At 49.3% G+C, this 23,017-nt stretch overlaps 2 protein-coding genes across 3 annotated transcripts in view; one reads left to right on the top strand and one right to left on the bottom strand.

Moving 5' to 3' along the window:
• The window catches only part of LOC119446576 (immunoglobulin domain-containing protein oig-4), a 50,908-nt gene extending 37,173 nt beyond the window's left edge, over positions 1 to 13,735 (bottom strand). The window contains exon 1 of the mRNA XM_037711045.2: positions 13,043 to 13,735. The gene's annotated coding sequence lies outside the window, so the exon portion shown is untranslated. The remainder of the gene's footprint in view (positions 1 to 13,042) is intronic.
• The window catches only part of LOC119446574 (procollagen-lysine,2-oxoglutarate 5-dioxygenase), a 157,506-nt gene that overhangs the window by 81,293 nt on the left and 53,196 nt on the right, over positions 1 to 23,017 (top strand). The gene's annotated exons all lie outside the window — the stretch shown is intronic.

Genomic DNA, 23,017 nt, shown 5'->3' with positions numbered 1-23,017 from the left:
TGTTGTTATGCCGGGCGATACCTTTAATAGATGTTGAGTCACCGAAAAAAAAAAAGGGGGGGGGGATAAACAGCGTACGCATGTGAATATAACAACTTTGCTGAACGGCGCAGCGGCCATGTCGTATGCGCACTGATTGAGCTTGTGCTTGCGTGCTGTGTCCACTCGGTTTACAACGGCATTTGCTGACGCCATTTCACTGGTCTTCTTTTCAGAGAGCGTTGTAGGCAGCAGCGCTCCATAACTTATCTAAATAAATCTCCCTTCCGTTAAGTTGGCGTCAAATTCAGCGAAACCTGATCGATAAGTAGAGGCAAGAGCTCGAGAAACTCGTCTAAGGGAGTATATCGCACGATGAAGACCTGGAGAAAGACGGGGAGATACGTGGAGAAAGGCGAGTCTAAAATAAATTGACCTGCATCATCTAACGACGCGTTTCTCGTGCGATGGTCGTATTCTGCGCTTTCATTTGCCAGGCCGGAAGAACGCTGATGGGACTCAAGGGCACCAAGGACGGGAAACCTGAAACGGAAGTTAGTAGCCGTGATTTCGCCGCTTGGCGAAGATCATTATATAGAACGAAGTTGCAGCGAGTCAAACAGCAACGACAAGCGAATGCACGGCGGGAATTGAAGTAAGAAACCAACAACATAAAACAAACAAGCGAACCTACTAACGAAATCGCGCAGTCAGCGACGATGCGGTTCTCGGCGGACAAGACGCCAAAACGGGGCAAAGCTTGCTTGTCGCCGCGGAGAGATGATTCCGGCTTGTATTTATTTATTATGCTCCGGGGAGCACATCCCGACAGCCATCTACCACTCCTCCTTGCTTTCGCTCGGCTCCAATGAGAAGGCGCCGAATCCTATACGAGCTCGTAACGAGAAAAACACACCGCTACCAGGAGGGGTGGCTTGAAAGAGGGGGAAAAAAGGGAAAAAAGAAGGGACGTGAGCGGCTTGACGGCGGGAAAATGAGGAAACGCAGGCCAGAAGCGTGTTTACGCTGGTAGGAAGGTCGTCTTCGAAGAGCGAAAACAAAATATAAAGAATGGTGATACATCTAACTTGTCTACTTATCAACGCTGAATCCAGTGCGAACAAAAAGAAAATACAGTTAAAGCAGGATGCAATCGAAGGCGCGGAAGTAAGGATGCGAGACGCTGGGGAGGTAGGGGAAAATGAGGAATGGGGGGAGTGGGACTAGGTTGGACGAAGGGACGATTTGACGAACAAGTGGGGGAAAAAAGGTTGTGAAGGGGCGGAGGCGGCGCGCGAGAAATCGCGACATCGTCATCGTCGGCTGGATTGAAAGGTTGCTGTGTGTGTGTCGGGGGGGAAAGGGAAGGAAGGAAGGAGGGGGGGGGGGAGAAGGCATGGGCTCGGAGGAACGCGCGTCGGCGTAATCTCGTCAGACGGAGACCGAGCCTATAAATATTGAAGGCCTCCTTGCGATCTGCCGCGCTGCGCGTGTATATCGAAGGAGGGCAAGCGGAGGCGGCGGCACGTAAGAAGAGTTAGGGCGGGGACGACTCTCACGATGGTGTGATCGACGTGCCGCAGCATCTCCGATGAGTTGAGAGAGAGATCGACGCGGAGAGAGAAAGGGAAGGCGCGAAGGAGAGTGGTAGGGCGTTCTCTTAACGACGAGGTGGGAGACGTCGTGCCGGTTACGAGATTAGCATGGTTTTGATGAAAACTGCGGAGTCGATGGGAAATAGATAAGGTAGGGCAGAAACGACGACGGTGGGTTGGGGAACGAACGTACGTATCATCCTCGGGTGATTGCAAACAGTGAGGCGTCGGGGATAAGGGAAAGAACTTCGAGCAAGTGCGCCTGCGTCTGGTGTTAGCATTCGCCGGTTCGAGAGCAGGTAGTTTGTGCCAGTAGGTGGAATCGGGTCGTGTAGGCGTTCTTCGGACGTGCGATATCCTTCGGAAATTGTCTGTAACTGATTGAAACTGATTGCTTCGTGTGGGCGGCACGTGGAACTTCGAAGCGTTAGGGTGGTTGAGGGAGAGATACAATGTAAGAAGTATCATAAGCGTACAAGACTCATGATGTGGTGGGAGTTGTCCCGATTGCGAGGTTAGCTGCATGGTTTAGCCGACCAAACTGTGCTCGATGGCAAAGTAACACCCCCACATAGGAACGACAGTGATTGATGTAATGCGTTATGCCTCTTTCGGGCAGGTTATTTGAGAGAGTGATTGTGGAGACGAAGGGGCGCTATTTTCTGCAACCCTTTAGGGAGCATGGCTGGGCGCCTTGTGGATCTGGAGAGGGGACATGAAAGAGAAAAGAAGGGATAGAAGGTCGAGGCGGTCACAGAGCCCTATAGCTGGCAGCGGCAGGCTGGCGGCGCATTTACAAGTTAGACAAAAGTTAGACAAAAGTTAGACGTAAGTTAAAAGTTATGCCTTCCACACAGAGCACCCCTTGTCAATGAGTATAAGAACAAAACAGTCGACTCAGCCTTGAAATCATGTATTTGATTTCAGGACGCCGCTGCAGAGAAGGCGTTACCACCGCTAGGTGTAGCGGCACGTATCGGCTCAGCGCGACAAATGCGAAGTACGCCTTGCATTAGCCCTTGCAGAACTTGACGGCCTGCTTTGATGGAGAAAGAACGTCGAGGTGCTGAGCTGTGTAGCTGTACATGCCTTTAATGCGGAGATTTCGCCGCGCTTTCTTTACAGTCAACGAGATGATGACGAAAGCACCAGCCATTGACGAACAGTTGTTGGAGACTGACGACATTGTGAATCTTGATCCTGTTTGCTGAACAGTGCTGTATCGATTCATTCGTCCTTATCGCTATTTCGAAACTTCCTCTAAATAGCACGCGAGGCAGAGCTGCTTGGCAACGCTGTGGATCTCGCAAGTTTGTGCCTCGGGAACTCCGGTGATGTTGACAGGGTGGCAGTCAACTGCGCGTACTGAGGAATAGAGACATTTCCCAGATCAGCGCAAAGATTTAGAAAACTGCACACGTAGCTAGCTTGCGAACGGCCTCTTATTTCATTTCCCTTGGCTTGCTCGCTGTCCCAAAAGCCATCACTTAGGCCACTGCGCCAACGGCGAGGTGCGTCTTGGGCGCTCTTCTGCGCGACCGTCTGAAGAGTTATACACAGTATAGGGTGCCGCATGCAGTGACTATATGACGTGCAACATCGGTATGACATCTTTAGAGCTCTCCGGGACTCTAGGCACGAGCCTCTGAAGTTGTCGGCGATGAGCTATATACACGCGCCGTTGTCGGCTAGCACGCAGAATGCTCGGGATCCAAGGTGGTGGACCCAGGTTCAAGACCTGGATGGAGTGAGACCTCTCTAAGCGCGCGGATCGCATATCGCGCGTAGCCACGTTTCAAAAAAAAAAAAAAAAAAGAAAAAAAAAGAAGAAAGGCAGAAAAGGGAGAGCGGAGTGAACGGTTATTCGATGCGAGAAAGAATAAAAAATAATGCATGCAGCAGGCAGTGCTGGAGAAACCGGATGGTCACTCCATTTCGGCGCGAACAAAAGTAGCGGCTGCCAATAAGAGCAAACGAAATGGTTTCGTTTGGCAAACATGTGACGGCATATTTTTTTAATTTTCTTTTTTTTTTTATTCCCACGCGAAGTGCAGCGTGTGTACGTGAACGCGGGGGGTGAGGCCAGCCGCTGAGGTGGGCCAGGCGCACGGGTGTTATTGCCCAAAGACGGGGAGGTATTGTGCCATTACTCTTGCGTTCAGGCGCCGATATATAGTAGTAGAGTGAGCGCCGCTGGCCCTGCTCCCGCAGTCTCTCTGGATCGTTCTTCACGGGGCACCGCGGTGTATATGGCCGCTGTGTGCTGCTGTCTTATGAATGGCTCTCTTTCCGATGCTTGCTTTGCGCGGAGGCGGCGTTGCTCTCTTTCTTGTGTAGGTATATATTTTACTGAGTCTATTCTTTGGCCGTACGTTGTAAGTTATTGACCGGAATGGCCGGTATGACGCGACTGGAATTCCTGCCCACTCGCCGCGGGGAAGCGCTTTTTCAAGCGGATGTGAGCGATGGCTCATTGTCAACCGGCTGACGCCGTCGGTTGCTGAGTCCGGCGAATGTGACGTATAATGATGCGATTCGAGAATGCGGGAGGTTGCAGTGTTTTACAAGGAAGCGCGCAGCTGAGAATTTTATCCCGACTGTCATTCTTGCAGCTATAGGGCTCTCTCTCTCTCTCTCTTTTTTTTTTTTTTTTGGAATTGTGGAGACAGCATTGACAATGAGTGTGGAGGACAATCTTCGAGGTGCGGTTTATGAGCGAAACTAAACTAATAGTGAGTTTGCGCTGTTGCAGAGCGCCGAAAAAAGAGGCTTTTGGTTATTGCGGAAGCCTTGGAGGGAGCTTCCTCAATCTACCTAACGTAACTGAATCTTTTCTTTTACTGTCGCCATTTTCTTATAAGAACAATGAACAAGCATATTAAGTTGAGTGGCATTAGTAAATTGCGCTTCAGCAATAACGAATCGGCCTCTATTTCTGCGAGAAGACGCTTGGTAAGCCAGGTATGATCCACAAACGAAATATGGTTGGCGACTCCCGCCCTAAAGTTCCTGAATCACCTCGCTGTGACGTCATTAATTTCGTCAGTGTCTGCTCGGATCTATAGGTTACTGTTTATCGATCGGAACGGTCTGTATGTCACTCTAAAGGAAACCAAAAGTATCAGCGTTTTCCTGCGACGAGAAGATGGCCAAAATTGGAGAAATCAATTTGACATCCGCCAAGTCGCATTAACTTTACAGACGTTAACATTTCGGCGGGATTTTTTTTAAAAATTGAACTTTCGCCTTCATTTTCTCATGTAATAATCAACGTTGTCGCATCATATTCATCTTCGGGCATCATCTTCGGCAACCGGTACGTCTTCCTACATTTGGAACTGTTAAATGTTTATTTCGCCAGAGAATATGACGTTCTGCCCTTCGCTTTTGTTCTTTAAATCATTGTTTCGGAAAAGACCACCAATCAGGCCCACCAACAAATAAACGGATCATCTAATACATCGTTGTTATCATTAGTATAGTGATTATGGGGCTCCCCTGTTACGCAGAGCCAATAAAAGAGCATAGCGTTGGGATCGCAGCGCGCGTTTCTATACCTTGACTAGGCTCCCAGCTTTCCGGAAAGATTTCGTGAGTGCGAGCAGAAACAACGATTTGACAGACTTTCAGAAAAGGAACGCGAAAAAGATGAAGCGAAAAGAGCGGGTGAAAAACCGATTAAACGAGAGGTTAGGAAAACGAGCTTATAGTGGCAGCAGCTTTTTTACTGGTCGCTAAGCGGCGAGACCTGTCGCTTTGAATGCATTCTTCCTGAGACATACTTGCGTATTACGTCTTTCTTGCGCATTCTTTTACTGCACACGCACCTTTCGTACGACAGACAGACGGAGTCAGTAAAAGGAAGGTAAAGGGCGGAGAGCGAATGCATCGTGCTTTTTTCGACCGCCTTCCGCGTCACGCTTAGGCTAGCCTAAAGACAAGCGTAGCTACGCGTTAACGGCGTATTTCCACCGTAAATAAGTCTCCCAGATCCGTGTAAACGTCTAGTAAACTCCACACATTCGCTCTTTTAGCACTTCTTTCGTCGTGCCATAGCTAGTTCCCTGTCCCTTAATTTCTAAAAGCCTTCATTAAAATTGCAGCGGCCATGTTGTTGTGAGGCTCGAGCGCTTTTCTGCATAGTTTGCATAGATGTCGCACGTTGATGATGATGATGGTTTATTGGCATCCCCTTTGAAACGGGGTGGCGACAAATAGTCACCTAGCCTGCTTGATTTAATCAGTTATACTACACATGTTCTTTATCTAGCATTTTTGTATACCTTTTTCAAAAATTTAGCTTGTACCGCTGCCTATGATTTTAAGAGATCAGGTCGTATCCATCTTTTCCCTGCTTTTTTTCCACCAGTACTCTAATCGTCTCTTGCTGATCTCTACGGCTGATCTGTTTATGTTTCCTTCCACTTTAAACCCAAGCGCTTCTGGGAGTTGCACGTTACCTACGGTTCTCGCTGGGTGGATCCCGTCGCATTCCATTAGGATGTGCTGAGTGGTCTCTGGATCTTTACTGCAGCATACACATGTCTCATCTAGTTCCGAATATTTGTTCCGATATGTTTTCGTCCTTAGGCAACCGGCTCGAGCCTCAAATAGCAAGGCACTGCCCTTTGTGTTATCGTACAGATTTTCCCTTCTAATTTCTTTCTTCTCATTCTTGTAAATCTCCATTGTCCTTTTCGTTTCCATTCTTTGCATCCAATTCACGGTCTCTATTTCTCTCACTTTCTTTCTGATGACCCCTGGTTGTCTATTTACAGTTTCGATTATCCTGTACTTGGTTGCCAACTTCCTTGACCTCTTCCTCCATTCTGTGTCCACGCTTTTCATGTAGAGATATTTGTGCACTTTAGCCGCCCATTTATTTTCATCCATGTTCCTGAGCCTTTCTTCAAAACTAATTTTGCTTTGTGCTTCTCTGACTTCAAAAGTGGCCCAACCCATGTCTCCATGCACTGCCTCATTTGTCGTATTACCGTGTGCTCCCAAAGCCAACCGGCCTACTGATCTTTGGTTAACTTCCAAACCCGCCAATATATCCGATTTTAAGCATATAATGGCATTTGCGAATGTTAGCGCTGGCACCATTACTCCTTTCCAGATTCCACGCACCACCTCATACTTATTGTGGCCCCACAGTGCTCTGTGTTTCATTAATGCTGCATTCCGCTTCCCCTTTATTTTCAGATTATCTTGGTGGTTGCTTGAGTAATTCTTTCCTTCGTTTATGTGTACGCCGAGGTACTTATATTGCTTCACTATGGGTATTACTTGCTGTTGAATTGACACCACGAAGTTACTCGTGTGTTCATTAAAGATCATAATCCCTGATTTCTCTGTGCTGAACTTAAGGCCTAGATTTGTCGCTGCGTTCCCACAGATATTCGCAAGTATCTGTAAATCTTTTTTATTGTCCGCTAGTAGCACAATGTCGTCTGCGTACATCAATCCAGGGACCTTCTGTTGCACCATTTGTCCATTACGCATGTAGGATAAATCAAAACCTAATTCGCTGTTTTCCAGTCGTCTTTCTATGCCCTTGACGTAAAGCGTGAACAACAATGGTGACAGAGGGCATCCTTGCTTCAATCCTTGGTGAATTCCCACCATTTCATTTCCTTTTCGGCCTTCCCATGCCACTTGTACTTGGTTGTCTCGATATATCTCCCTCAGCAGCTCCACGAAATCGTCATCTATGCCTTCGTATTGAAGAATTTCCCACAACAATTCCCTGTCTACGTTGTCATAAGCTCCTTTAATATCTAGAAATGCTACCCATAAAGGTCTTTTCTGAGCTACTGAAATCTCTATGCACTGAGTTAGTACAAACATATTGTCTTCTAAGCGTCTGCCTGGCCTGAACCCATTCTGTAGTTCCACCCGCTAGATGTCGCACGTCGTCTGCACGACGTGCGACATCTAGCGAGCGCGGTGCATGTATAGTCCTCCGAGATTTTCGGTGCTGAGCAACGCGCGGCGCCGTAGATTTCGCAGGCGATGTCTCAGCTCTAGCTCTAGCGATTCGTTAGACGTGTCACGAGGCGCGGTATTAGTTTCACTATATCGTGCAAGTCGTCAACTCGACGGACATGTAGGTTAGAGATCTTGCCGAGGACTTTCTTTTCGGCGCGCGACTGATATTGCTACGCGTACATTGTTGTGATTCTTGACGGTGGCCGTTTTTTTTTTCGTTTTTTTTTCTTTTTTTTTTCACTGGACTATCACAGTTATCCAGCTCTCGCTCGGCGCGAAGACGCGCCTATTGCAACCCAATTTTCTTGAACGTTGTCGCCTATTCTTTAGCAAAATAGTCTTGTTCAATCATATGGCACGCGCAGCGCGAATACTAGTATATACGTTCTTGAATGTACGCGAGCACCAACGATTACTGTAAAACGTAGGTTCATACATGTACGCTTTTAATTAAACAACTGACGGTCGTAACTTCGTGAGTCAGGTTTCGACGACGCTGCTCGCAGCTTTCGTTGTGATTTGAGCTTTTCATTTTTTTTTCGGGCATAAATTCGTCCAATGTATAGTTAGATTCCTAACTTACAGTTTTGGCAGCGTGTCGCTAAACAAATAAATAATAATAAAGACGGGTAACGTGTCATAAATGAGCTATTCGCCGTGCAAAATTGAAATGCGAGTCCAGACAAATGAATGGGCTCCCTCAGCGCCCGGGGGCAGGCCATAACGTCATACCTATAGGGGCTTCTGTGCCCGCGGGACGCCGTCGCCGCCCCCCGCCTGGTAAATTAATGTTCTTTCGCTCGCCCGCTGTCGCGATTTCCGGCAACGCTCGTCCGAGCATGCATTGGCGGCTTCATCCTCCGCCGAGCAGCTTTGCCGCTCGGCGTCGCATATGCTCGGTGCGCTTCGAATCGCCTGCACTGAGAAACCGGCTCGCGCAAAGCGTCTGGCCTATGCAGACAGCGGAATTAAACAATGTATAAAATAAAATTGACAAATATGCGCGTCTATATAGGGGTGCGACGCGGCGTCGGTTTCGGGCCGCTCCTCGCAATTTGCGCCGGCACTCAATCAAGATTAGCCGCTAACCCTCCACATTCTCCCTCTCCCATCGTTTCCGAGAACGTCGAGCCAGTGGCCCGCGTTTATAGTGTAGACAAACGCGCAGTACACGCACGCGTTGCGAACGAGCGCGCCCGTCTGCTCCTGCGAAAAAACCGTGCAGTGTGGCGAAAGCGAAAGTTGTATAGCTAGCGTCCTCTGTCTGTGTCGTGACTGATCGTGTGCCGAATTCGCGGATAGACATGTTCGTGCTTTGTTAAGCGAATCGGGCGATGCGCTGACGAATTCTGGGATATATCGGTATCGCGGGCTGTTGGGTAAATCAACCACTTGGCCGGCGCTTCGGCGAAGTGAACGTACGTGTCTGCGCGTTAACGACCTTACACGCATTCCGACCTGCTTGCGCGACTGCTGCACGAATTTAACGGGACTGGGCGCGCTCGGTGTACACCGCGTCGAGCGCGGTACGCAGACACGTGTAGGGCACCATACATCTACCCGACGAGCGGACAGTTCCGGCGATGGAAGTTGAAGGAGAGAGAGAGAGAGAGAGAAAGAGAGAGTGAATCCGAGGCCCGGAAGGGTTGACCGTTTCCTCCGGTCGAGCGAAAAAAAGCGTTTCCTGTCGGATTAATTGTCGGCACGACTGAATAATTACCGTCCCCGAGGAGAGATGCGCTTCGGACTCTCGGTTTCCTCCTCCTCCTCGCAACGTCGCCCCCCGCCGCGCGCCCGCGCCCGGTGCGCGAGGCCCGCGCCCTTTGCTAGCTCCCTGTCCTTCTCCAATCAACGTGGCCAGTCTTTCGCAAACCCCGCGATTTTTTTTTTTTCGTAGCAAGCGAGATAAGGAAGTGCTTAGCGCGCGGGATCCGCCGCCGACCAAAGTGCTGGCCGCCCCCGATGTGTGGAGAATGCGTCGTTTGCAGACTGGTTCGCTCCCTCCCTCCTCTCAAACCCGCCTTTCACTTTCACTCGCCATCACCTCCTTGTTCGCGGCCATTCGTGTGTCTCTCGCATCCCCCTCCGCTTTGTCTTTCACTCCGCGTGTGTGGCAACGCCTGCGACGTGCGCGTCTTAAGCATGCACACCGGCGGCGCGCGGGAAATGTAAATAACGAGGCCGCCGGAGCAGCGCCGCGGATTTTGCGAGGACCTGTGCGGCTGTTTCTTGTGGGTCCGTCGCCCTGGGATCTGCTTCCTTTTATCTAATCCTTTCGAAGCTTGATGACGGGGGAAGTGTTGGGCCTGACGGCCTCGGGCAAAGTGCTGAACGGGCGGATACGCTGTGTTTGTTGTGCAGAAGGGGAAACAGATTCGCAGACTTGTTAGTGTGATGTCTCTGAAGTGGAGATAATAGAAGAAAAAAAAGTATACATCTGCAGTAGAGACGGTAGTGTGTAACGCGAACTTCAAGTTGAACTCAAACAAAGGTCCATACGTTAAAGAAAAAAAAACAACAACAACACACAAGCAAACGAATATAAACGCGACCATGCGAATTTGCCGAAATTCGTGCTAAGAAACTCGTAGGGGAAATTCTGAATCGCACGATACGCGAGGTGACTTATCAAAACATTAGTTCGATTAGTAAGTCGTATATGGTTATATTGTACTTCACCTTTTTCTTTTCTTTCTTTCTTTCTTTCTTCTTTTTTTTGTGGTCCCTTGTCCCCAGACTAAGCTCTGAGCAAATTGCCATCCTCATCTCAGTTTGTGACTAACGCCTAAAATGGGAAACGATGCGTGTATGGTGACCAGAGAGATGCTTCGTCGTATATAATAGCATTACCAATGGCGACACATCTGTTTCTGCTCGCAATAACAAGGTTGCGCTTTCAAATAAAACCACCCTGCTGTTGGAAACAGGTGTCTATAGGAACAGTGAAAGTTTGTGGATTGTCGAGTCCGTTCATTAGCGGGATATTGAATATGCGAACTTTGTCGTACTGTCTCTCCCTCTCCGTCTGTGTGCTTACTCGTGCTGAACAAGCAAAATGAAAAGAGACGGAAGTGACCGAATGTCAGGATGGTGGTGGTGAATTGTAGCAACCCGCGGGTTTAGCCTGGCGATCAAGGCCGGCAATTGCTCCGCCCGAGCGTCTCTTACAATATCGCCGAAGTGTTTCACTAAATGTCCATCAAACCAGTCTCTCTTAAGAATTCGGTAAGGAGACGTGAAGTTTCTTTGCGGGCTATAGGACAGGATCTGCTGGTACACCGGCCTGGTTATTTAAGACGGGGCGAATCAATTCTCCGAACTGTACGGCATGTGACGAGACAGGAGACATTGAACACTTTCTGTGGTCGTGCCCGAAATTCCAAGATGAAAGGGTCGCTCTCCTGGAGAATCTGCAAAAAAAAAAAAAAAAGGACCTTCCGCATGCGCACCTGCAACACCTTGCATTTCCCGAGGGATCCATTATAGCCCGAATGTCAGGAAAGCAAGAATACGCCACGCCTAAATCGTGTGCTTGCCGCCGAAGAAGAGAATGATTGCCTGGGAAAGTGATCGAAAGAGAGGGTGCCGAACATACGCTGGCGATAGCCTGTGTATGCGAACCGTTTCTGTGCGCATGTACCCCGATTACCACTAGCCATATGTTGCCGTACACTTGACTACATATTTGCTTGCTTGGACAATCGCCGATTTTACAACAAAAATTGTCTCTGTGATTCTGAAGCGACATTAAGAGTGCCCAGGTGCTCAAAAGGAGCGTCCCTGACATTTATGAGTGAGAGTAGTCTTGACCCTAAGCTCCGGCACCGCCTGCCGAGCTCTGCGCACAACAACGCGCATAGTATAAATTGCTGCACATTGAACGTGCCTACGTGCTATTCATGCAGCATTTCCTCCAAATAATGGAAATCTCTAGGAGCGCGAGTGGAGCTGAATCCTGTCTGCGTAGTGTCGTGCGAATTTCTATTACTCGGAAGCTTTAGAAGTTGTGAACGAAAGTCCGCCTCACGCTCCAGAGATTTCGATCTGTGTGAGTGCAACAGGGAACCGACCAGCCGTCCCGGAGCCGTCGGTAGTCACGCCAGCTAATGGTTTTCTGCCTTTTTCACAAAGACTATCTGTCAGCTATCTGTAACAATCTTCACTGCCCCACTTTCCTCTTTTCTCGCTGATCCTGTTCTCCATCGTTCGCAGTAGCAACTAGGCTTCTTCGGCCAACTGTGACTTTTCTAATTCTTTCAGTTCAGGTGTATGTCTCTCAATTTCGGGTCTTTATGGTAGGCATGCGGAGCAGGCTTCCAGTATACCTTTTATGGAACACCCAAGAGTTATGAAATGAAGTTTCAGCCTGGGAAAAGCGCAGCTAGGCGCAATGGCAGAAATTTCGCAGATGTCTCAATCGTCCGTTACATGTAGGTTGTGCAGTTATAATGTGAGGATCCCCTTTGCGCACGATTATATTCCTTCCTTATCCATTGACAGATTACAAAAAAAAAAGAATAGCATTGTTACATTATTCCAGGCTTTTACGCTGCAGTAATTCATGCGCCACCTGTAGCTACGAAGAAATCCCTGCTGTCTGCACCGCCATTTGACTGATTTCTTCAGTGACAGGTCTCAATTAGCGACGTTTATTCCCCACAGGTTCCCATGGGAAATTAAACCAAAGGTTCCGGAATACAGTGGAACACGGAACACAGCGGGACCTTTGGTTCCGCTGTGTTCCTCTGGGTAATTAGCGTGCGCCAAAATATAAGACATCGGAAGTTGTCACATTTGGTTGCCATAGGAATTCTGCCGCGGCTCTCTGTATTCGAACCCGCAACCTCGCGTACGGCAGTGGAACACCGTGACTGCTGCGCCCTCATGCCGGTGTCGCTTCGCCCTGTCGTTCCATTAGTACCCCACATTTGCTGTCTCTAAGCACTTGTGGTAGATATTCTAAGTTTTCATCGTATAATTGCGGTAATGTTGTTCTCAAAGTTAAGAACGCCTTGAGGATGAAAATCGTTGCTAAACGTGGGGGCTTTCATCCTATTCGTCTTCGTATTTTATAACGCGAGTATATATTCTGTAATGCGGGTGCCTTTGTTGTTCGGTAGCGTTGCAACCTTGTCCAGTTAGCGTTGCCAACAACTACAGTGTAAAATGCAGCAGAAGGCTGTTGATCAGTGGTGCTTCAAATAAAGCTTTTTTTTTCTTCTCGTATGTTAGACATGTAATCTAAAATTGAGTGGAAGAATGCATGTGTGCGTGCCTAAATAGAGCAACGTTTGTCACAAATACTTGCTGCACGGATTCACCACGAAAAAAAAAAAAACAGAGAAACAATCACAATTGTCGTTGCAGCTGTACTCTCTAAATTTTTGTTCTCTGTGGCACGTCAGAAGCGGCGAGAATTGGCTGACGCGTTACACGATATGTCTTGTTAAGAAAGTAGTTGAGGCGATCCTACTCACTTGATCCCGGTCGTCGACTGCTTGCACCTTACGTCGTCCGAGGCTTCTCGCTGCTAGTTGTCTTGACTGTCTACGTGCCGCCGCTTTCCGTGTACTATCACAGGGCCCTACCGTCTAACACGATCGCTTCTTTCTCGATGCGAGTCTCTACTGATCGACCGAATGGAAACTTCCTCACTTTTTACCCTACCGTACGTACTTCGAATTACTTGTTTTTTCCCCCTCTTTTCGACCGCCTACGACTATCCCGCTCTCTACGAACCTTCTATCTGAAGTTATTCTATGGCGTGCGTCAACTCAGCGGTGAAGTATACAAGATAAGTGGAAGCGTAGGAAAGTCAGGTCCTCACTCAGCCTGCCCGAACTAGCGCTGCCCTGTCGACGCGCAAGCAAACACCAGCGACAGGGAGGAACAAACTCTTCGGCAGGTTTCAGTTGCCGCTTCGAGCAGCAGTGTCGTCCGAAAAGTTGTCACGTCTCGTTCGATGACGAAGGACGACGACGCGTTTTCCTTTCAACGCCGACGCTGACAAGGCGTGCTAAGAGCGACGAGCCCAGGGTTTGTCGAGCGCGGGGTGGGACGAAGCAGCGCCGCCTTCGCCGCCAGGCGCCGAACTCTCTCTGGCCCAGCGTTTCGCGATCACGCCGGGCCGGTCGGTCGGCCGGCCCGTTTCGTTGAGTCGGGTACACCCCCTCCCACCTTTCCCTTCGAGTGAGCGCGAGAGAAGAAGAGCCGCGTCGTACTTTCCCCCCTCTTTTCCTCCTCCCTAGTATACCCGTTTTCCCTCAGCTGCTCCCTCGCTGTTGGAATCACGCATGCGCCAAAGTCGGCCTGGCCCTCGCCTTCCTTCAATCTTCGCCCCAATCTTCGTTCCCCCTTTCGGGAAAGCTCGTCTGCGTACATCCCTATTCTCTCTCTCGCTCTTTCTACTTGCTTTCATTTCACTATGCGGCGGGTTTCTTATTGTTTCTTCACCATTTACGCCAATTGTTGTTCCCACTGTTATGTTTTCGTTGCTTTTTTGTATCATTTGATTCTTCCTTTTCTTTCATCTGTCGTTTGAGATTCACCTTCTTTCCTTGCGTGTCGAAGTATATCCTATGCATGGTCTGGTTATTCAATTCAGATGAGTTATTTCTTCACCGTTTTTCTCTCTCCGCTAACATGCCCTTCTTTAACTCGGCCTTGCATCGATCCTATTATTCTGTACTTTCTGAAGTTTCCTTCTGGTGAAATTGTTGCCTTGCGTTTTTTTTTTTTTTTTTTGCGCTCTGCTCTCACTCGACTTTCTCTACCCCTCCCCTTTCCCCCGTTTATATCCCGTTTGTACTCGGTAATATGCAAACTTTTCTTTCCCATATTTTCCTTTCTATGGTCCCTTAGTTCGCCTTTATTGTCTTTAACTTTCGCACCTTCCTGTTTCCTGCTCAACACCGTTATTATTTTTTCTTCATCCTATACACTCGGGCTAGCATTTGCATTTTATTCGTGCGACACGTTGCGACCGTGTCGAGCTCTTCCTCGCCACGTGTTTCCCCCGACAGTATAGCACTTTCTTCTTTTCTCATTCCATCACCTTGTAATCCCCAGAGCTTGACAGCCCCTTGCCCTCTTCGGCGGTTGTTGTTGCGTACCCAACTGGAGACTCCCTTGGTTAACTCCTCCGCATCTCCTGCTTTGTCTTAGCTGTACGCCCTCCCTCTCGCTTACTAGCGCGTGAGCTTCTTGCTCGCCTTCGCCGGTTTCCCGTTGAATATTCTATTTTCTCGGCAAGCTAGTTCCCGTGTCTTTTCTGTCCTTCCCTGTCTGTCTGCACTCACCTTTAACCACAAGTTAGCATTTCTTCTGCTCGCGTTCTTTTTCGTATTGTTTTTATTTTGTTCATAAGTAATATTTCTACGTGTTCTTAGTTATTTGCTTTAACTTGTGGCGAGTCGTACTTACTAACCGACTAACGGTAGCCAGTTTTAAAATCGGTTCCCGGCTTCGTAGTCCACCTTTCTCTCTCTCTCTCCTTTTCCCCTCTCTTTGCTGTCTTGTTTACTTTTCTTGCGTGCTGCCCGCGAGTAGGTTTTTGCAGCGTGCTGTTCACACTGTGTTCTCGATTTATGCTGTTATTTGCGTGTTGTCTTCTTGTCAGGCGGCGGACACCGAGTGTTATTGGCGGTTTCGCCTACCTCGTAAGTGTTTTTCAGTTTTTTTATGTTGGCTGCAGTTTTTTTTATTTTTTATGCGATCCTGCTAACTTCACGCGGCCGGTTTCAAGTACGAAGCAAAGCAACCGTGTTCTTACATCCGATATATGCGTCGCAGGGTTCAGGATTTCTTGCCGTCCGGGCACGGAGGCTTGGCTCTGCACTTTTTGTTCAGAGGGCACCGACTTTCTTTCTTTCTTTCTTTCTTTCTTTCTTTCTTTCTTTCTTTCTTTCTTTCTTTCTTTCTTTCTTTCTTTCTTTCTTTCTTTCTTTCTTTCTTTCTTTCTTTCTTTCTTTCTTTCTTTCTTTCTTTCTTTCTTTCTTTCTTTCCAAACCTTCTTCGTCTCCGGTGTCGGTCGATTCGAGGCACCGAGACGGAGGAATGCAAAACGGCCTCTCGCCATTCTGAGTACCGTCGACTCAAAGTACGTATAAGGAAAGTCGAAGTCGTGAGAGCAGGAGAGCCATAAAGACGCCGGGCGCGAACAAGTGGCAAAGGAACGAGGCGCAAACTAAAAGGAAGAACTCGAAGACGAACGAGGGCGAGGGAAGTGCGGGAAAGACGAGCTCGAGGATGGCAGCTCCCACTGTAGCCGAGAAGGGAAGCGAACCTGGATAGATAACCTTGGCTCGCCGAAGCGAGGAAGGCATCTCCGCCTAACGCCGGTTGGCCCCGAAGCAGCGGCAAGATCAGATGTGAACGCTGGCTTGCTCCGGCACGGCGAATGGATGCACGCTCGGGTGGCTGGATGGATGGATGCGCAGGAAACGGGATTTCACCGCCTCCTCGCCTGCTGTCAATTTCTTCTTCTCCCTTTATTTTTTATGTTTTCCGCCTCGGTGACGATGCGAATGGGGGCAGAGCGAGCACCCCGTTTGCGGCACGGGCGTGCATTTTGCGCTGAGCCTAGCGGGAACTCGACGGCGCGCGGATCGGGTCGACACTTACTGTGGGTGCCGAATGTATGTTAGGCCCATATAGCTCGCCGTCGCTACTTGTCTCTGTCCGCATACGTTTGGCGCGCTTTACCCTTTTGTGAGCGCTGCCGAAGCACTGGCGCAGAGGTGCAGCTTCGATGGCCTTATTTTAGAGCAGGCAGGACGTTGGCTTTGTCTCACGGTTTGTGACGATGCGGCGGTGCACCCTTTACAGGCGAAAGCTGAACGCAACGCGACGTTCGCTCGAGGATGGACCCAACCGTGGTATCCTTGAGGGGTTATTGCTGTGGGAGAAAGTGATGCGTGCGTACTGAGACCAAATAAAGCAGCAGAAGGCTTGCGTACGTCATGTGGCGTTAGCCTTTTAAGCACGATGTCAATGGTTCGCTTCTTGGTCGCGGCGGCCGCGGGAAAAGGAAATGAAGGCAACGCCCGGTGTACTGAAACTAAAGTGCGCAAGTGTTGCCTGGTGGTCGAAGTTCATCAAAGGCCCTCCACTACATTGTAAAGCGTAGCCCAGACGTGCATTTGATATGTGTTCTTCTGATCGTCATGCAACTAGGCGAAAATTAGGGACCAGATGAGGCATGGAACCGCTACATCGCGTACTGTAATTCGAAGCGACGGCTTCGCGACTACCTAAGCAGAGTAGGAAGAGTGTCGCGCCAATTGGGAGGACTTAAAGCAGTTGACACGAGCGTCGCCAATAACGAGATAAAATGCTTTTACTGGTATCTGGCTGACACTCACAAGTGGAGCATGCTCTGTTTGCGTTGTGTTTCAGGCTAAGGTTTCGGGCCTCCTATGCGCAGCAGGAATTTTTCATTTGTATCGAGGTATTCTGCTTGCAGGCTTGCGCATACGCAAGGAGCTACGCATTGAGCGTGGGAGATGCTGACGTTTCACAAGACTGACTCTGAACCTGCGGCACCGTTGTGGTCGTATACTACTCCCTGAACACGCATGTCCCAGCAGTTCAACTTGAGTATTGCGATGCCGCAGTTAAAGAGACAGTTTTATGTTTGTGGATAACGATCGTGCATACAATACAGGCAGCAGACAAGATTACGGAAGTTGCGGGTGATTAATGCTTCAATTGCTTTACCTAGTTGTATTGATTGATTTGCATCGCGTAATTCTAGTCACTGATACGACGTTTTCTGAAGAATGCCCTGGTGATTGCTTAGTACTTCTTATAACGAACGCCTTGACATTGCGCAGTACGTCCACTGAAACTGCGGATTTATGTCGACGTTACCTAATTGATTTCGGCGTCTCAAAACGTTACGCACAATTCCTTTTCCTGTAATGAATAAATTCCGAACGAAATGCTGTCGACCGCTAGCTAACAGGAAGCTCCCGTCCGTCTGGTCATGCCAGGCCGCCGGGCAGTCGTACAATGTCGGCATACGAATCAATCTACAAAACATGTGCTTTGTGACCGCCCTCAATACATGGATGATCGACAGATGTTGGCTGATGTTCTCGCTCGTCTTGACAATCAGCTGTTGTCAGAGGGCGTTATCCTAAAGGATAAGGGCCTTGACCTCTTGGCTATCAGTAGACGGGGCCGTTATGTGCGCAGCTCCGCATCTTCCCTCTGCCGTCATCGCCAGCCATCTCGTTCTTCTTTCTTTCACTGTTTCCCTCACCGCAGCGCAAAGTGTAGCTGACTAGAGGATACATCAGGTTCTTCCTCTCTTTCTTATCATTAAACCTTTCTTTTTCTTTCTCTCTCACTGTCCGCTCCATTAAACGTGGCTTAGACAATGCTCGGCTATGTATGGGGTAACCGTTCCTCGTGTGCCTGAGCACGCACGCACGCACGCACGCACGCACGCACGCACGCACGCACGCACGCACGCACTTTTCTCTCTCTCTCCTAGCAAGTACCAAGCAAAATAGCAGTAAGAACTACTTGAGACCGCGTACATTTTCCCGCTTGTTGTCCAGAGTCCGCGCACGATTCCGGCTGCCCATTTCAAACTGCCAGCTTTGCGAGTAAAGCACAAGACTGCTACGAAACAACAACGCTTTTGTTTATGGGTAGAAGAAAGGAGTATAGAAGAAATCCATAAACAGAGCTGTGTCGTCATCTAGGCAGTCATCTTGCGGCATTTTCTTTTTTTTTTCTTACTGTGGTATTATTCGGAGACGTGAGGTGGCTCTTTTGTTCTACACGAGCGTAGATAGCCAGGAAACCGACGCGGCAGCATTAAAAAAAATATATAGAGAGGTGGTGCGCCAAGGCAATGAATCTGTGGCGCAAGAACTGAAGAACAGTCGCCGTTCTTTTACGTTCCAGATTTGTTTTTCGGGAAACCATGAAGGCACAAAAAGGAGCAGCCGCGCATATAAGTGCGCACACAAACGAGAAACGTCGATTCTTTTTGTTCCTTTTGTCTCCGCTTATTGGACTTAGTGTGCGTTTGTTGAGAAAACTGCCTTGAAAAATGGACGTTTGTTTACACCGGTTCGTGCCTCCGCTTCTGCGTTCGCCTCTTGCGTCTCCTCCCCTCCCTTTCCCCAGAAACCATGCAGCTTGCCGCTACCCCATTTCCCCCGATACTGGCTCGCATTGTTCACTGTTTAAACCTTAGCGAACGTCGGCCCTCTTTCAATTTTCTTTGCATTTTTTCTTCTCTCCTCTCTCTATATCTGCCCTTAGCGTGTACGTTTCGCGCGGCCCGTGACGCTTATGATCGTAGCCCCCTCCCCCCTCCTTTTCTTAACTTTTTTTTTTTATTGTCTTCACACGCTGCACTTTCACCACTCCTTCTCATCACCCTCCCCCACTTTTTTTCAATGACTCTCTCCTTTGAAGCCTTCCTCGCTTTCATCCTCGTCTAGTTCTCTCCGCTGAGTACTCACGGTTCCTTGCAAATCTCATCCCCTTCACCTCTATCGCTAACGCCCCCCTCCGCAGCGCGTTCCGCTTTGCAGGTCGCGATAGGCGAGGCATGCTTTGTATACTTGCCTCGCGCGGACTCTTCGATCCCGGCGCGGCATGCAGTCTTGAATTGTCTGAGGTCTTGGGAGGGAGATAGGGTTCCGTGGCAGACATGCGCCGCCTAGTCCTCGCTCTTTCTTCGATACCTGCTGCTCTGCGTTCCCTGCAGCCTCTTGTTTCTCGCCAGACGCGGCAGTTGAGGGAGGGTAGGTCGCACCACTGGTGCATGTTTTCTGACCGCTACCGACACTTTACTGGCGCAGCTAAAAAAAAATATTTAGGGAAGAAAGCATGAGTAAGAGGACGTGTGGACTTGAGCAAAAGTACAGCGATCGTCCGGTATTAAGACAGACAAGAAAGAACGTGTGTTATAAAACTTGGTTGTTTTAATGGTAGGTTTTACGTCCCAAAACCACGATCTGATTATGAGGCACGCCGTAGTGGGGCACTCCGGAATAATTTGGACCACCTGGGGTTCTTTAACGTGCACCTAAATCTAAGTACATGGGTATTTTCGCATTTCGCCCCCATCGATGCGGCCGCCGTGGCCGGGATTCGATCCAGCGACCTCGGGCTTAGCAGCTCAACGCCATAGCCACTAAGCAACCACGGCGGGTTGTTTTAATGGTAGTCATGGGCGCGCTTCAATACGTGATTCACGAATCGTCTCTTGGCGTCGGCACGTAGAGACAGAAAGGATGAAATCACGTTGCATTATCCAAGAACCACCGAATACGAAAGCACTAACCAAGTACAGCGCTTTGCCAACGCTGGCTGCTATTGGTGTGAAAATCGTACGGCGCCACGTTTACATCTTGTGCATCGCGCGTGGGTTTCGACAAAGTTAACGATGATTTGGCTACCATACCAACCTCATTGTTTATAGTTACCGCGCTTCGCGGTAATGCATTTTTGTTCACTTGCCACTTTTTTTCTTTTCTTTTTTTCCCCGTTACCGACTGAGAGAGCCGCCCACCTAGGGCGAAGAAAGAACACTTTCTCGCTGTTTCTAGCAATAAACGTTCATTCCTCCTCCTCCTCCTCCTCCCCGTTACCGAACATCTTGCAGGCACAGTAGTCTGTGAAGAAGCTCACTAATGAAGTGCTGGCCGGTAAGTACACATCTGGTATGCACCACTCGAAGGCACGTCGTGGGAAGCTGACGTTTTCTTACCGTTCCTTCCGCATGGAGGGCGTAGAGGATCGTTATTGCGACAACAGCTCGCAATCAGCGTCAGGTTGCTCTTACGACAGCGCCCGCCAAGCGGCATCGTCGCATCCTCAGCCGCCGCGCCACTCACACTCTACTTACTGCTGACGTTTCTCTTGGGGCGCCCGAAGGGCGAAGCGGCAGTCAGACCGCAGGCTCCCTGCTTGCCTCTTTGTCTGTCTGCGTCGACAATGCTCCCATGAAAGCGCGCGCCGCAACAAATGCCGCCAGAGCATTGATCTTTCGGCTTCGTGACCTGGCATCGGAAAAGGGAGGTGGGGGAGGCGGTGTCTGTACTGTGAGCCCTCGGCGCCGACAAAGGGTAGCACACAGCGCGGGGACAATCGTATGGGAAGATGAAAGAGATCCGGGAGCTGGAAAAAGGGAGGCGGTGGGCGGGGGCGGAGCGTGTTTGTAGCGTCGACTCGCAAAAGGCTCGCTTGCAGCAGGCTCCGGTCTTCGAGCGAGGCAGCGCCATCGGCCGTTCGAACGCGCATTGATCACGATTTGCGGTGGCGACCTGCCAAGAGAAGAAGAGGGAAGTTTTGCTGTCCCTCGGCAACGAAAACCTCTTACTACTTCCCTTCGCGCCTCCTGTTATATAGCGTAGTTGTTGCTACGCCACGGGTTTTTGCGAGCTCTCTATACGTGCTTTCTGCGTTCTCTCCGCCACTTCGCAGTCCTTTGTTATATCGCTCATTTCTCCGCGGCTTTCTGTCGGCGTGTCGGGCTTGCTTCGACATGCCGTACGTTTGGATGTCTTCGTGTACGTATACCTGCGTGGTTCATTCGCGGCTTTGACGTATCGGCTGGGTGCGCGCGGCGCGAACCGAGTGAACGTGCCTTACTCCGTTTTCTCAAGCCATGTGTTTTGCAACTGTCAGAATTGGTGGGGATGTTTAGTCTTTAATTCGAGGGTTTGTTAATTATATAATACGAACACGGAGCGAACGTAATAGCACTAAATCTGCAAAGTACGCTGCAGATTCCCTGCAAACGATGTCTATTGGGTGCAGCGAGTATGTAGACTAGTTTCACTCAGTCATTGAGAGAGATTGTCTTTCAAGCGACCCGTGACTGTCGTTTCCTTTTCTCATCGTCACGCGGCGCTCCAGTAACACATCGGTCGACCATATGGGCTGCTGCCGTCTGCGCCAGGACGTATAGTAACTGCATCGTTAGAAAGAGCCCTGATTAACGCGATCAGCGCCCGGTGTCCGTGGATATTGCAGGAGAGCGCAGACCGCTCCCTTTCATGTTATCTGGCCATAAATTTCAGAAACTCGGGTCGTGTAGCCGCTGGGGCGTTCAGTTGCTGGTGCTTTGCTTTAGGCGGCCACGCGTGATGAGTAAGTTGCGATATGCTCCCAAAGGACCCGTTACAGGCGGGGTACGGTTGCCGAATCGCGCGCAGAGTGCCTCACGAGGGCTGTTGAAGTGCCTTCGCGCCTTAGCTTGTGCGCTCATATTGGACTGCATCAATATAACGGCTGCAGCGTATAGCCGTAACGCACGGATATTACACGTGCGGGAGAGCATGGCCTTGTAAAGCGTCAGGTCATATTGGTTTGGCTCGTGCTCCGGCGTTCTTTGCCCAATCCACGTTGTATATAATCAGTGTGTGACACAGGCTTGAGTTTCCGAGGCCCAAAATGTGGAGCGAAAGTTCCACACGTTGTTGTCGACGGCGTTGACTTGCTTCGATTCTTCGTATACCTTCTTTGCCCTCTGGCGGTTATTAATGTACCATGACAATCGCCTTCTGTACATAGATCGAAGTGGGACGAACTCATTAAAAGCGGTAACTTTCTATATTCATCGTACGAGTAGATTGATAGACCAAGACGATTGAACCTTTCTCATTAGGGAGCGTGTGTGTTTGGCAACTCTCTTTCGTGTTTGGCGCTGTGGTGTTTGCAGAGATTGGCACGGTCCGTGCGAGTAGCGTTAGTTGCGTTGTGCGCTTCTTTGTATGTATGTATGTATGTATGTATGTATGTATGTATGTATGTATGTATGTATGTATGTATGTATGTATGTATGTATGTATGTATGTATGTATGTATGTGTGTGTGTGTGTGTGTGTGTGTGTGTGTGTGTGTGTGTGTGTGTGTGTGTGTGTGTGTGTGTGTGTGTGTGTGTGTGTGTGTGTGTGTGTGTGTGTGTGTGTGTGTGTGTGTGTGTGTGTGTGTGTGTACGTACGTACGTACGTACGCACGCACGCACGCGTGCCGACTGAGCTTTATGTTTTCTTTCTCTGTCCCATCTCACCTTTTCCCCAAGTGTGGGGATCACGGGATGTTGTTTTCATTAACCTCCCTACATACATTCCTGCCTGTTTATGTAACCACGCTGCACTTCTGCATGTCCGCGCAGCTGTGTAGGTCTACAGGTCCCCTGTGTCGTTCCCAATAGCGGGATTGTTTGACCAGGTTTTGCCAGTCGGGCTTTGCCACACGCCTACGTATTTTTCGACGAGAGAAGAGCTCGTCGCGCCACAATACTATAGCATAGTAGCATATCAAGTCTTCTTGAATAGACGTAATCTCGTTGTTCTTGTTTCACTGCCTACTCGACTCGGGTATTATGACTAAAAGAATACCCCCTCCCCCCCCCCCCCCCCTAATTTCTTGTACTCGTGTACGATACCAAATCTTCACTTCTTTTATGCACATTGTGT

The sequence above is a fragment of the Dermacentor silvarum genome, chromosome 3, assembly GCF_013339745.2.
Source record: "Dermacentor silvarum isolate Dsil-2018 chromosome 3, BIME_Dsil_1.4, whole genome shotgun sequence".
In the NCBI taxonomy this organism is placed as follows: domain Eukaryota; kingdom Metazoa; phylum Arthropoda; class Arachnida; order Ixodida; family Ixodidae; genus Dermacentor; species Dermacentor silvarum.
The sequence above is the reverse complement of the archived record's forward strand: the minus strand, read 5'-3'. Positions and strand labels throughout refer to the sequence as shown.